This window comes from Helicoverpa armigera, chromosome 8 (assembly GCF_030705265.1).
Source record: "Helicoverpa armigera isolate CAAS_96S chromosome 8, ASM3070526v1, whole genome shotgun sequence".
In the NCBI taxonomy this organism is placed as follows: domain Eukaryota; kingdom Metazoa; phylum Arthropoda; class Insecta; order Lepidoptera; family Noctuidae; genus Helicoverpa; species Helicoverpa armigera.
In genome coordinates, this window is record NC_087127.1 from 12602028 (window position 1) to 12618581 (window position 16554).

The following is a 16554-nucleotide window of genomic DNA, read 5'->3' on the forward strand; positions in this document are numbered from 1 at the left end:
CTTAGGAACTATCTATGGTGTTATCAGCAATCTGACAGCGTAATGTTTTGTGTTTGGCCAACTAAAATAGCGTTGTAAGTCTTTAATGGATAAAGTTGTTATAAGATACGTACAAACAAAAAGTGTCAACGTAAACAAAAGTTACTCAAAGTTAACCAATAAATTGTGACGTTAGTTTGACCAACACAATATTTATATTTTGAACATACTGTTGTCATTGTTTTTATTTTTACTTAATCAGTAATTTTGTTATGCTACACAAAGCATCACTTAATTGCTGAAAGGTCCAATTTTACAAGTAACGAAGCAATTTGTTTTGATTTACGACCAGAGTTAAAATAATCGTAATTTATAGTACAAATGTTGCATAACTTATTTCGACGCGGTATTTCAAGCTTAGATGTTATCTTGACAGTACTGACATTATTTATTTAATTAAATTATCTTATCTTTCAGTAATTTAAAATAACGCATAAAAACAGCTTTAATATCAACATTACTTTATTTAATTTTATTTACCTATATGCAATCTTTTAAATTCTAACTCTCTCATAACGGTAGGTCACTGGAAGAGATTTCTCAAGAAATAAGCTGTGCATTTTGTACTTGATTGTTCTATTTTTCTTGTACATAAACTGCGTACAGAAACTGTTAAATAAATAAAGTCATAAGTAAACGCACATTAATTTGCTGTCACCTGTACATCTATTTATATCTTGCGTCCTACGTGGGAGATTAGTACGCGGCGAGATAAGCGCGAGCTAAATAAAAGAGAGCCTTTATGTTCCGTCCTTTAGATAACCTTCATGTAAGTACTTATTATTTCAGCCTTTTGTATGGAATCTGCTTATAGAATAAACAAGTGCATTCTTGATTTTTGATGTCATTTATGTCATGAATATTAAGATGGATATGACTTATGTATGTCCTATTCATTCCTTGGCAAAGTAACCCTAAAAAACTAGCTTAAATTGGTACCATCTTTTTTTACAAATACGCTAAAAGATGTAAATATTTTTTTACCTACTTTACATCTAACCTTAAACCAGGCGCCGGGGCTGCGGGATTGTTCGAAAGAGTTACCGCAGCCCTGGTACATAAAAGGCCTACGACGGAACACGACGGATTTAGTCAGTAAGAGTCTGACACTCCCTCACCGCTGCTAACCCATAGCGGGAGGGGTCATTTGATGATTTTTGACGACGGTAAAAAAAGAAAAAAGGTACAGAATAAAATTTTTATTCATTTACGCTTCTAACCCATCGTCCGTAATTAAAATAAAGTACATAAAGATACATATTATAAACTTGCGTATTAAGTAAAACGTTATGAATAAAGCGCGATTCGCAACAAAAGTTGTGTTCCCTCGAGTACTCATATTTCTGTGCCTACTAACTTTTGCAGTGGATTAGTAAGGGCCGCTGCACACTAGAATTGACTATCAGATGGTTGTTACACATATTGTGGTCTTCGTTTTTGTCCACAACCACTGTAACCTGATAAAAACATAAATGGTTTAAATAAATTCACTCATTACTGAAATGGGTACTTTAGGTAAATTACGAAATGGGCAGTAAGGATTATGGAAATTAATATCGCTTATAAAATGTTAACCTTAATACTTACATGTTAACACAACCAACGATGACAAGACAAAAACTCGACATCAGTGAAGTTTCTTACTTTGCGCTCACACTTAACCCACCCACACATATATTTATATGTTGCCATTAGAAAGTTTGCATGTGGATATTTTTTCTGTAAATAGGTCAACATCGTCGGTGAGTGATTTCGTAATTATCATTTATCTGAGTAGTTTAGAGACATGTCATATCCGTATCACAGATTCATTTCACACAAGTTTATTTACATATTTTTGTACCATATTAAAAGTTTTAATTTATGTAAATATAGATCTAGTTTTCTTTTTAAAGATAATGTACAGGTTTTACATTATAAATAAAGTCCCATATTAAAAATATATCGGGTGTGTCGTTCACAATCACATTAAATCATATCGCATATACTTTATGATATTCTATTGCGAATTGTAAAAAAAATAACCTAATCCATTCAGTGGTTTAACCACAGGAGTCATTTTTCGTTTTTATAATTTACAACATCATGTGTAAAGCAGAGATAAAGTTAGGAGTATCGTAAGTTTTGATCAGTTGACAGCTGTCAGTTTTCAAGGGAGAATTTCAGTTGTTTGTAATGACTGACTTTTATATGGTGTTCTAATTTTTGCACATTTTTATTCCATTTACTTTGTTTAAAAAAAGCATTTTTTTTTATTTTTACGTATTTTTCTTTTATCTTTATTTTAATCGACATATATTAACCAGTATATTAACGCATTTAATTTAATGTGATTATGAACGACACACCCGATATATATAAAAGTGTAGCTAATATATGTATAAGTGTACTTTTTTTTTTTTTTTTTTTTTATCGACGTAAAATCATCAAATGACCCCTCCCGCTGTGGGTTAGCAGCGGTGAGGGAGTGTCAGACTTTTACTGACTAAAATCGTCGTGTTCCGTCATAGGCCTTTTATGTACCAGGGCCGCGGTATCTCTTTCGAACAACCCGCAGCCCCGGCAGGCCTTGGCCCTGCTGGGCCCCGCTGGGGTTGCTGACGTCTCTTTGAGGAGCGCGTGGAACAACGCGCGCCGTCGACACGGGTCTGTCGTCTAGGAAGACAGAGGGACGATGAGCCACCCGAACTCACCGCCCACAGACCCACGCCTACGGTGGCCGGGAGTCATCTCGCGACACCCGGCGCCCATGGTGTCTACCTGGTCCAGCGCGGCGGCCGGGATGAGAGGTGCGGACTCTCTGGCGTTCCGCCTCCTCCTTCTCGAGCATGACCGCTTCGCAGAAGGAGGCGACGGCATCCCATTCCCTCTCGCCCCGGACCATGGCCTGAACCAGGGCCGGACGCGAGAGGTCGCCGCCGCCCAAAGCCTCGACGAGGACCCGGCGGTGCCCCTCCCATGCGGGGCACACCTGGACTGTGTGGTCCACCGTGTCCTCGGGGCTGTCCGCACAATGGTGACACCCGGGCGCCTCCTCACGACCGATGCGGTGCAGGTACCTCCCGAAACAACCGTGTCCGGTGAGGACCTGCGTCATGCGGTACGTGAGGGCGCCGTGACTCCTCCCGAGCCACTCCTCAAAGAGGGGACTTACCGCCACGATGGTGGCGTGCCCTATGTATAAGTGTACTTAATCGTAATTTCATAAAACGTAATTAAGCCTCCAAACTGCTTCGAAAATATTACCGGTTCTCGTTACGGTAAGATTCGCTATCAGAATGCAATCTTTATCCCTCATTACCATTAATATTAAGCGTCTTGGCCGGACGTTGTGTACTCCATAACCCTGTAATTACGAGTATATAATCTTATGGGGTAATGTTAAAAGCCAAAGGTTACTGATAACCTTGATAATGTGAAAACCAGCTGATTGTGATAATAGAGCATTTGGGTTTTCGTTCGGGTTAATGACCTTTTTGTGCGAATACTCGATTTTGTTTAGGTCTTTTGCTGGTGTTGATTGTGAGAAGAAATCTTATCAAATAGGTACCTGCTAAATGTTTGAATCAAAATACTCTTTGATAAAAGCTAGTAAAACGTACATAAGTTAGGTATATTGTATACATTCAGGTTTTAAATTGACGTAAAAGTAAGTTTTTTTAAGAAATAACTATCACACCACTAAATAAATGACTTAAAATAATTCTCCTAACTAACAAATTGTTCATCAATTGAACCACATTCAATTAAAGCTTATCCCAATAGAACCGCACTGCAAATCCGAAATGTTCACCAATCTGTGGCAACAAGCGGTGACGTCACAGCATAGATTAAATAAAATCGACAGAAGCGGCAACTGACTCAAAGCTCTCCACATGCAAATGAATCCAAATGTTTGCTTCAGATAATCACTAATTCTATTGGTTTTGGATTTGGGACATGTTTGACTAATTTATTAGGATTTTGGTCTTTTATTTTTGATTTTGCGTATTTTGTATCGCTATGGAAGACCAACGCCCATTAATAATTTACTGTAGACGATGTCATCATGGGAATTCAGTAGTTAACTCATGCTCTAGATAATTAAACAAACATGTCAGAAACTACCACTTTTCACTGGTAAGGTAATATACAATTATTATTTTTTGAGTTGTCCACACAGCTCGGAATGTGAGAACAGAAACTTTCTGATAATTTTCACATACTTATTCTATAAATATACATACTCATTTTTGTCTGTAGCACTAAAGACCGTGTTTTCACATACTTATAAACCTACAGATAGGTTAAACAATAATATTAATGTTATGTTTAAGTTTAAAACCACAATAGTTATGGTAGTTTAGCGATTAGATATAGAGTTTTAGTTATGTTAAAACTAACTTAACTGTTCATTTGTTTACAGTATATATACACGTTAAACATAATAAACAACTTTATTTAAACTATATTACATATTGATATTGTTACGAGGTAAGTTTGTGAGATTGTTTGCTTATGGTTTTTAATAGATATTCAGAATCTCTGGATTTATGGAACCGGTTTTGAATTTTGGTTATCTTATCTATACTAATATGTAAAAAGGAAATATTTTATTGTTTGTTTGAATGGAATTAGCTCCGGAACTAGTGAACCGATTAGAATAATTCTTTCACTATTAGAAAGATACACTCACTAAACATGGGCTATGTTTTAACCACGTACGTAACAAAGTGGTTATATTGAAAACTGTATTAGGTTTGAGTGCTTTAATGACCGATGATAAATTCTTAAAAGTCGATCTGCAAAAATTGTCCTATGAACAAAGTAGGTCAGAAATTAAACTGTGTTTATTAAAATAATATAACCCTATTTTATCCAGACAATTTTAACTAAATTGAGATACCCAGTAAGTTAATTAATTCATGAGAAACATAACGCTATATTTTGTAAAGGACAGTTACAAAATATAGCGTTATCTACAACAACAGCGCTCTCAACGATTCTGTAAACGTGAATAACAATTAAAACATTTTAATTTAAGGATTTTACTATTTAATTGTTATTTTAATATCTTGAATATATAAATCATTGTTATTCTCTTCATAGTAAGGTATATAAACGTATAATAGTAACACAATATAGGTAACACAACTAAGTTTCTTTTTATGAATACTTTGTATGAAGCAATTAGTAAGGGCCTACTAAAGAAGAATATTTTTCCTTAAATAAAATTTCTCTGTTCATCATTAGAGTATTGCTCTGATTTTACATAAAATGAAAATGAAATCTTTATTTGTAAACATATTAAAACCATATATTTTGTTCCGTGAATCGACTCCATTCAATATTCGGCCGGCTTCTCATATTTCAGGGAATAAAACTTCTCTGAATATTCTTATTTTCTGATTTTTAAGGATGTAAATATATTTAGACTTCATGAATGGCGTCCAAGGCTGATTTCAGCCATGGAAGGTGTTCTCATATAAGGAGACACATTAATATTCTTTGTTTGTACAAATATAACCAAGGGACTAATTTAATAATTAAAGAGCTTTCCCGCATCCCTGCGAAACTACTTTACAAAGCCGGACAAAAATTACAGTATATCCTTTCTGAGCCTCTAAAATTTTATTTGTACCGAAATTTATTTAAATCGCTTTAATAGTTTTGTAAAAGTGCGATTGATCAACGGTTGTTGATCAACCGATGGTTACAGGATAGAAATGGCAGATATTAAAATAATAATCTTTTTTTATTACACCTTACATAAGACCGATTGTAAAATTCTAGGCCCGAGAGAAACCGCTGGCAAAAGCTAGTAAAATGATAACTTCAATTTATCAGCATGTATTTCATACCAGTATGGTTAACATGTTAAGAAAAACACCATATTGTTTTCTCATAACATACCGTACATTTTCCCTTGCGGGGCCTTTACTGCGAGTAAAATATTATTTCTGTAAAATTGGCAGGCACCACCTGCGACCTAATAACATTATACTGAGCGATATACTGCTCGTTTATTACATACAATATGTATATTGTATACATGTATATATTAGCTATATGCAGTATACAAATTGGTTAAACGTGTCTCATTTTTGGTGTACCTATAGACATGTAAACTGATGACAGAGTAATTAAGGCACAGCCATAGGGTCGATCATAAGGTTAAACAAAAGTAAGTGAGATCAATTAGTGGATGGCAATTTTAATAACTTATCACTTTTTATCGACTGTCAATATTCAGAATCTAGGGAGTCCGACAATCAGTCTGACCGAGAGAGGGTATCGAGTTGCCCGGGTAACAAGGTTGAAAATATAAGATAGGTATGCAGTCGCTCCATTTTAAAGGCCCCGGTGCACCTTATTAGACTGGAAGCCAACCCCAACATGAAATTCAATAGGCTAAGCGGGTAGGCATAGAAAGGTGAAGTGTTTCCTTTCGATTACTTAATTAAATATAACATTTTTATTTATAGAAAAGTACCTTCTAAATATAATTATAGATTTTTACTTAAAGTTCCCTCATATCACGAGTATCTTCAAATAAACTCATCGATTATCGTAATTGAATGTTCGAAATTTGAACGTGACTGACGTAAGGTTTCCTGGTGTCGAAATGAAACGTCAATTTGACGAATGCCGAATGTCGAAACGTCATTCAGTATGATGTTATTAAGGTTTCTGTAACAGAATCGGATTCAGGACTCAAGAGGTCGGATATAATTAAATTCGATCAATCAATTGGTTTCAATTCTATTCTGAAGGTAAGATCTGTACTTGAGGTTTGTTCTAGACTATGTACGTACCAATCATTGTTAAAATAATGATTGGTATGTACCTAATGATGGAAGATTTTTTGATATTGCTCCAGTAGTTTTTGCGCCATATAACCATGTAGATACAAATCGTTCCTCTTTACGGAAACAATGAAGAGTTACTTTTGGCTGTGTGTCGAGTTGTCCCGTGGGTATAAATAAATTAACACGAATATTTCCTTCCATTCACAGGGATGAATTGTTGTTTAATGATATTATAATGCATAGCTAAGTAAAAGATATACTTCAAAATCGATCGGTGAACCACTTCACCCCAAATATGCTCTTTAATCAAATGACGTTGCTTGTACTTTCAATCAATCAACTTAATTAATGTAAATAATCAATCATGATGCATGATTACGATCAGGGATGGGATACTGCTGATTGCTATGTTTATACCGTGGTTTCTGGTACTTCACTGCGCTTATTCACATTTAAAATCATATTTTAAGGCTGATTTACTAAAGATTTGTATTCCTATTTGTAAAATTAATCCCACCCAAAACAAAAATGTGAAAGACTGCCAAGTTCGATAATATGGGAATGCTTCGCCTATAAAAGAAGTGAGATCTGAATAAGTACCAAGTTCCATACACATACCTTCTTTTTTTTTTTTTTTTTATCGACGTAAAATCATCAAATGACCCCTCCCGCTGTGGGTTAGCAGCGGTGAGGGAGTGTCAGACTCTTACTGACTAAAATCGTCGTGTTCCGTCATAGGCCTTTTATGTACCAGGGCCGTGGTATCTCTTTCGAACAACCCGCAGCCCCGGCAGGCCTTGGCCCTGCTGGGCCCCGCTGGGGTTGCTGACGTCTCTTTGAGGAGCGCGTGGAACAACGCGCGCCATCGACACGGGTCTGTCGTCTAGGAAGACAGAGGGACGATGAGCCACCCGAACTCACCGCCCACAGACCCACGCCTACGGTGGCCGGGAGTCATCTCGCGACACCCGGCGCCCATGGTGTCTACCTGGTCCAGCGCGGCGGCCGGGATGAGAGGTGCGAACTCTCTGGCGTTCCGCCTCCTCCTTCTCGAGCATGACCGCTTCGCAGAAGGAGGCGACGGCATCCCATTCCCTCTCGCCCCGGACCATGGCCTGAACCAGGGCCGGACGCGAGAGGTCGCCGCCGCCCAAAGCCTCGACGAGGACCCGGCGGTGCCCTTCCCATGCGGGGCACACCTGGACTGTGTGGTCCACCGTGTCCTCGGGGCTGTCCGCACAATGGTGACACCCGGGCGCCTCCTCACGACCGATGCGGTGCAGGTACCTCCCGAAACAACCGTGTCCGGTTTTAATGATGTCAATTGGCAAGTTTTCACACTCCTTGTTATAAACCTACTAAACGCAATGAATCAAGTATTTAATTTTCTATTAAAACTTGCCAAGTAACATCATTAAAAAGTAACTATTTTTAACTGAGGTATGTGTATGGGTATGGGTATGAGGGCACGCCACCATCGTGGCGGTAAGTCCCCTCTTTGAGGAGTGGCTCGGGTCCTCACCGGACACGGTTGTTTCGGGAGGTACCTGCACCGCATCGGTCGTGAGGAGGCGCCCGTGTCACCATTGTGCGGACAGCCCCGAGGACACGGTGGACCACACAGTCCAGGTGTGCCCCGCATGGGAAGGGCACCGCCGGGTCCTCGTCGAGGCTTTGGGCGGCGGCGACCTCTCGCGTCCGGCCCTGGTTCAGGCCATGGTCCGGGGCGAGAGGGAATGGGATGCCGTCGCCTCCTTCTGCGAAGCGGTCATGCTCGAGAAGGAGGAGGCGGAACGCCAGAGAGTTCGCACCTCTCATCCCGGCCGCCGCGCTGGACCAGGTAGACACCATGGGCGCCGGGTGTCGCGAGATGACTCCCGGCCACCGTAGGCGTGGGTCTGTTGGCGGTGAGTTCGGGTGGCTCATCGTCCCTCTGTCTTCCTAGACGACAGACCCATGTCGACGGCGCGCGTTGTTCCACGCGCTCCTCAAAGAGACGTCAGCAACCAGCGGGCCCAGCAGGGCCACGGGGCTGCGGGTTGTTCGAAAGAGATACCACGGCCCTGGTATAAAAGGCCTATGACGGAACACGACGATTTTAGTCAGTAAGAGACACTCACCGCTGCTAACCCACAGCGGGAGGGGTCATTTGATGATTTTACGTGGAAAAAAGATATGTGTATGGAACTTGGTACTTATTCAGATCTCACTTCTTTTATAGGCGAAGCATTCCCATATTATCGAACTTGGCAGTCTTTCACATTTTTGTTTTGGGTGGGATTTCATTTATTTTTGTAAGGTTGTTTATTTTATTTTTTTCTTATGATGAAGTTAGTTAAAGAAATGTCTCATTTATACTATCTTTCAGTTTTTTTAATATGCACTATGTTTCTTACAAAGAAATGAACTAGATTAACTAAATGGATTAGATTTACCAACTGACTCACATGACATGTTATCATATATTATGTTCGTGGATCAAAGTTACACATTTGTTATTTTCGAAAGTGATTCACACTTGGCCATTTTCAGATTTTTACTTTACTTTGACTAAATACAATCCTTTGTAACGAATTTCAGATCGGTACGACCATTCGAAGATATATTATATAAATATAGATAAATTTAGTTCGTTTTAGTTCCTTAGGGGTATACATTTACACCGGGTATGAAACACCTTCATTATTTTGAAACCAACTCACACTTGGCCATTTTCTGATTTTTCCCTTTACCTTGACATAAAGACCTACCTCCATGCCAAATTTCAAGTCAATACGACCATTGGAAGTGGTCTAGGTTTTTGATTAGTGAGTCAGTCAGTCAGTCAGTCAGTGAGTGTATAGTAAATCCCACCCAAAACAAAAATGTGAAAGGCTGCCAAGTTCGATAATATGGGAATGCTTCGCCTATAAAAGAAGTGAGATCTGAATAAGTACCAAGTTCCATACACATACCTCAGTTAAAAATAGTTACTTTTTAATGATGTTACTTAGCAAGTTTTCATACACCTTGTTATAAACCTACTAAACGCAATGAATCAAGTATTTAATTTTCTATTAAAACTTGCCAAGTAACATCATTAAAAGTAACTATTTTTAACTGATGGAACTTGTATATTCAGATCTCACTTCTTTTATAAAGCATTCCCATATTATCGAACTTGGCAACATTTCATTTATTTTGTAAGGTTGTTTATTTTATTTTTTTCTTATGATGAAGTTAGTTAAAGAAATGTCTCATTAATACTATCTTTTAGATTTTTTAATATGCACTATGTTTTTTACAAAGAAATGAACTAGATTAACTAAATGGACTAGATTTACCAACTGACTGACATGACATGTTATCATATATTATGTTCGTGGATCAAAGTTACACATTCGTTATTTTCGAAAGTGATTCACACTTGGCCGTTTTCAGATTTTTACTTTACTTTGACTAAATACAAACCTTTGTACCATTCGAAGATATATTTTATAAATATACCTAGATAAATTTAGTTCGTTTTAGTTTATTAGGGGTATAAATTTACACCGGTATACCCGGTGTAAATTTATACCTATAAAGAAATGAACTAGATTAACTAAATGGACTAGATTTACCAACTGACTGACATGACATGTTATCATATATTATGTTCGTGGATCAAAGTTACACCTTCATTATTTTGAAACCGACTCACACTTGGCCATTTTCAGATTTTTCCCTTTACTTTGACATAAAGACCTACCTCCATGCCAAATTTCAAGTCAATACGACCATTGGAAGTGGTCTAGGTTTTTGATGAGTGAGTCAGTGAATCAGTCAGTCAGTGAGTGTATAGTAAAAATAGCGATTTTCTGACGTCAATATCTCAAGACCTACAATAGGTATATTAATGAAATTTTGTATTTTAGATAAGAGAGGGGGTCTCAACAGATACTAGAAATTTGATATGCGTAAATAAAATAGATTTTGAGTTACAGGGGGGTCGAATTTGGCCCGAAATGGTTCGTGTAATATAACCCACGGCCGGTGTGTCGCTTTTTTTGCTCGAACTTGGCGGACACACTGCCGTGTGTCTAGAAATAGCGATTTTCTGACGGCAATATCTCAAGACCTACAATAGGTATATTAAAGAAATTTTGTATTTTAGATAAGTGAGGGGGTCTCAACAGATACTAGAAATTTGATATGCGTAAATAAAATAGATTTTGAGTTACAGGGGGGTCGAATTTGGCCCGAAATGGTTCGTGTAATATAACCCACGGCCGGTGTGTCGCTTTTTTTGCTAGAACTTGGCGGACACACTGCCGTGTGTCTAGATGTGAAAGTAAGTTTGGTTGTTGGTTAACCTTCCCCTTTAAAAGGGCTCGACATTTCACTTAGTACCTGAAATGATTTACATCACCGCGGGATAAGCTGTTAGATTTGCGCCTTTATCTTAAATTGGATGTTAGATAAAATCTTTAAAACGAATTCTAAAAGCTTGTTTATTAAAAAAAAAAGATTATTATTTAATAGTAAATAGAGTGTTCCCAGAATTTTTATAAAGGAATTACTTACTAATATACATTTAATCTTACAAATCTAAACAAACAGTCTAAACTGCCTTTAGATCCTTAAAAAATTCACCAGCATAAAACCTTCAAGGCTTTCAACATCCCAGTCATGAATCTAGACTTAAAACCAGCTTCGAGGGCCACCTTACATAATCGCTCGGTTGAAAATTGACAGTCATGGTCGGTTCACACCAGCTGAGCTAAGCCACGCCCGTGTAAACCCATCTTTATACGTACGCGTAGGTTTTTTGAAAGGCTCGAAAGGTTATGTAATATTTAGGCTGGAGATTTTTTTGTAGGGTTATTCTTTACATAAGTAAAGTGTTCTTTTAGAGTACCTGCATATTGTAAACTTTAGTCGGCCGATTGTTTGTTCATAAGTCAGTATGAAGATGAATGATAGTACCTACCAACGTTACAAAGATCAAGCATTAAGACGGTATCAGATCGACTGAACACTTTTTTGGAAATCAAGACAGCAAAAAATTGCATACTATCGGGTCAACTATCGGCAGACTGTTAGGTAAATAGTTTAAACATAAGTACTTAACAGTTGGGTAATAGGATGTGTTCAATACCAGCATGACTTGATAGATGCTCACTTGTTTGTTTGTTTGAACACGTTAATCTCACCACTAGGAACTGATGGCTAAGTATCTGTGTAAAGGGTCGATCGATTGACCATAAGATGCGGTTGGTTTGAGGGTGGATGAACATCCATATCAGTTCCTTCTTAGTATTGAAGCTTCTCAGAAACATAAACGTACTATGTCAAATAAATATTAGAAGTTAGTTTACTAATGCTCCTTTCAATAGCAGTGAATAAACATTTATGCTATCAAGAACATGATTTTTCATTTGAAGAAACATGTTTATTATTTTCATAGCGAAACACATCTCCGTCTCAAAGGATTTGATTAAGTTTTTTGTTTATATAAGTTCGTTTCAAATATCATGCTAATGTTTATGTAAGCTAATTTATATTTTTATTGCAAAGAAGATTATTTAAATATGAATCAATTATAAAAAGTTTAAGTTTAATTTTATAGGTAATGCTAACCAAAATGCTCTGAACAGTTTGTTAAACTAATTTTTAACTACAATAAGTTTTTGTATCTAAAATATTTTTATCTTAGTTAAAAATCTTATCTACCTATAATATAAAAATGGATCGCAAAATGTGTTGGTAAGCGCATAACTCAACAACGCCTGGACCAATTTGGCTAATTCTTTTTTTTGTTGTGTTTGTTATTGTAAGGAGAAGGTTCTTATGAAAAAAAAAAATAGGGTAAAGTAGAGAAGTCAGTTGACCGGAGCGAAGCCGCGGGCAAAAGCTAGTTTGAGATAAAAATAAATCAACTAGTATTATAAGGCTTACGATTTGTTTGTTTATGTATTGATGCTTAGACGTGCTAATCACAGGAACTTCAAGAAATAGATATAAAAAAATGTGGCCGTGTTGGATAGCTCCTTTTTCAAGGAAGCCTACATTTTATCCAGATACGTGGAGTAGTTCTACCTAGAAACCGTTGACTTAATCTAGTTGATTAGATTGCATTGTATTTTCAGTTCCTAGATATCTGTTAACCTTTATCAAGACAGGTTTCCAGATCTCCTAATTTTTAAGTACCTGTAAGATGATTAACTTGCAGTCAGGCCCCACAAATCAGCATAAGCTATTCTGATCCTATAATAATGCCATACCACATCCAGTACTGGATTATAAGCAATCGCATTAGTATTCAATTAGCTCATTTGTGCTTACTGCGTAATATATCTATCATATTAGTGGAGGCGGCAATTAGCGTGAGAGAGCATGTCAAATGCTTGACCTTATTGTAGCGTGTTCAATTACTGTATTGGGTTGTAAACCGATATGTACGTGGATAGGTAAGTGCATGCAGAGATTAGAATATTTAAAGACTGTTATGCGAATCTATACTAATATAACAAAGCTGAAGAGTTTATTTGGTTGAGCGCGCTAATCTCAGGAACTATTGGTCCGATTAAATATTTCAGTATAAGATAGCCCATTTATCGAAGAAGGCTACTTTTTACACGCTTTTTATTAGCTTCACCTGTATGTTTGTATGTTTGTAGGTTTGTATGTTTGTAGGTTTGTATGTTTGTATGTTTGTTTGTAACCGACTTCTTTGGGCGCGATTTTGACCCACTTTAAACGGCCAGATTTCGTTCAAACTTTGTAGATTTATTGAGGACCGATGACAATACACTAATTTGATAAAATTATTCCATTTTAACCGACTTCCCAAAAAGGAGGAGGTTACACATACACATCGATTACTCCGAGGTTTATAGACCGATTTACGTGATTCTTTTTTTGTTCGACTTGGAATAGCTGCCAGTTGGTCCCATATTCATCAGGTCAGGATCTGATGATGGAAACCCTGAGAAATCGAGGGCAAACTTCAAAACTTGTAGGGATACATAGGGTAAAAACTTGACACTTAGGTGTACGCCTAAAAGCACTATTCAACTGTGAAGATTTGGAGCTGACCTGATGATGGAGACCAGAGAGGGTCGAGGGAACTCGACAACTGAATATGTAAACTACCTCGTGTTTGGGCTTAAATTATTTGCATTGACAAGACCTTTGCAACAGTGAAGGTTTGGAGCTGACCTGATGATGGAGACCAGAGAAAATGGAGGGAACTCGACAACTGAATATGTAAACTACCTCGTGTTTGGGCTTAAATTATTCGTATTGACAAGACCTATGCAACAGTGAAGGTTTGGAGCTGACCTGATGATGGAGACCAGAGAAAGTCAAGGGAACTCGACAACTGAATATGTAAAATATCTCGTTTGAACTTATATTCTTTGTATTGATGAGAACTTCCCACTTGTATGGATAGTGACAACTATTCGTATCACTGAAAAGCTTTAAATAAATAACCTTTTTACAAAAAAATTTAACCGAGTTCCCAAAACACTAAAAAGCAAAAAAACTAATTTTAGGTGCATCGGCCTAGAAGTCGGTGGCAAAATTAACTTAGTAACATCCATTAGACACCGACTTCTAGGCTTTTCAATTTGCAAAATATGATCTTTGTTAATTTATATAATTTTCATCTGTAGTCGATAAGGTAAGAAAATTAATTAAAATTTTCTAGAATTTTTCTCTACAGTCGATAAGGCAGGACTCGATGTTAATTTTTATTTCCAATAATTATCTTTAGCCGTTTTCTCTAATATTGACAAATTTTTGTATACTAAAGAGAATTTTAATTCTACAAAACAAATAATAGTTTGAAAACAAACTAAAAAGTAGAAAATAAATAATAGTTTCAAAAAAACTAAAAAACACGCTTTTTACAGAAAAACGAACTAAAAACTCGAAAATAAATTTTAATGAATTTAAATTAAGAAAACAGTGTTAAAAATTTCAATGAATATAAATTAATAATAGTGTGAATACAAAAAAAATATTTAAAAAAAGCGTGGGGTGCTTTTTAAGATATTATCGAAATGAAAATCACTGTACTCATATCTGTCAATAAAATATTTATAACTATTGACACCATGCACCCCACGCCTTTTTTTAATTTTTTTTTTTTGTATTCACACTATTATTAATTTATATTCATTGAAATTTTTAACACTGTTTTCTTAATTTAAATTCATTAAAATTTATTTTCGAGTTTTTAGTTCGTTTTTTTATCCCGGTTTGTGCAGAGGTTCCCACGGAATGGGTGTGGAAACGGTGTGAGTAAATATTAAGGTGACTTGAAAAGTGGCCAGTAATCGAAAAGTTATATGAGGATCGGTTGTCGTGCTATGAAGATGTGATGCAGAGGCGTGAAGGTCATATTGTGAACATAGAATTGAGAATGTATGTGGATGAATAGAGAAACGAGGATGGCCAAAGAAACCATGATATGTGAAGTAAGAATATGCTGCGTCAACACCAAATAAGAAATTAGGAATTACTGATATTTGTTTTGGAAATCATTAAGGTTCAGTTACCTGTGTGCAATGAATATAAAACGATAAGAAAGTAATTGTTGCACAGTAAGTTATACATACATAGATCTTTAGGTGTCCTAAATGGGTAAGTTTTCCAAGGTTATTCTTGTTTGAATTTTAAACATCTTTGTCATATCTTAAGAAGTCTTTTTTAAGAGATTACGTTTAGTCGACTAGGGCCTGTAGATTTATATTAACACAAAGTTAACATCAATATAGTCAATAACTTATTAAGTAAAAAGTGTCGATAATTGTAAAAGTACCTTGAACTTTCTGTAAAGGTAATACATTAAGGATATTCCTACAAGGTTTTTAGCTTATTGTATTTCAAGACATATGTTAAAAAAAAATTACCTCTGAGGGCTAGGATCTAGGAAAAACTTGACAACGATCACAGGGGCCCTCCTAACTTTTTAAATATTCTTATTGTATTAGGTAATGTTTATAAGAGGGCAGACTAATTAAACATATCTAAATTAATGTTATTGGGTAGATAGTATAAGTTAGGAAATTATTATCTGCATAAATGAAGGTAGCAGAGTTTCCAAAGTACCTTTAATTATGAAAAATAAAGGTAGTTAATAATAATTATAAACTTATATACCACATACCTTTCAAATGACGATCAGCATCAGCAAAAAAAATCATCAGAAACCAAACTTTTAAAAAAATCACATTCAAAAACAAAACTGCACTGGCACTCGAGAAACCGAAATTGAAAACAACGAAATTGAAATTCGAACGTCGGAAAAGTTTTAAATATGGAATGTGGTTCGCGAGCCTTCGGGCGGCTTCGGCGGGGAGGAGTGTCCCGTTCGGCGGTCGGGTAGCTACTGGCAAGGGTAGGCTTGCCAGCCCTGGCCCATTGAAACTTTTATCACCTTATTTTATGCAGTGGCTTAGTTTACGCTGACGTGTGCTTTTTGAATTTGGAATGTTTGGTGACAGGAGCACTATATGGCCGTTCACACGATTTGAAATTCGAAAATTCCTTAGCGAGATAAACTATACTTTTTTTTTTGCAAACTTTTTGCGGAATATGTGGCTTTATTATGCACTAGTGGCTTAAAAATTAGTATCTAGTACATAATGGAGAAGGAAAATTCATTATTTTCTAGTAAAACCAACTTGTGTCACTTGACGAAGGTTTCCTTGTCGACTTTTTAGGGATTTGTGCTGCAAAAGATTTAAATCTTTAA

General features: G+C 36.6%; 1 protein-coding gene across 1 annotated transcript in view; it reads right to left on the bottom strand.

Moving 5' to 3' along the window:
• The window catches only part of LOC110380183 (metabotropic glutamate receptor 2), a 181784-nt gene extending 165603 nt beyond the window's left edge, over positions 1-16181 (bottom strand). Inside the window, exon 1 of the mRNA XM_049838154.2 lies at positions 15967-16181. The gene's annotated coding sequence lies outside the window, so the exon portion shown is untranslated. The remainder of the gene's footprint in view (positions 1-15966) is intronic.
• Between the last annotated feature and the right edge of the window lie 373 nt (positions 16182-16554).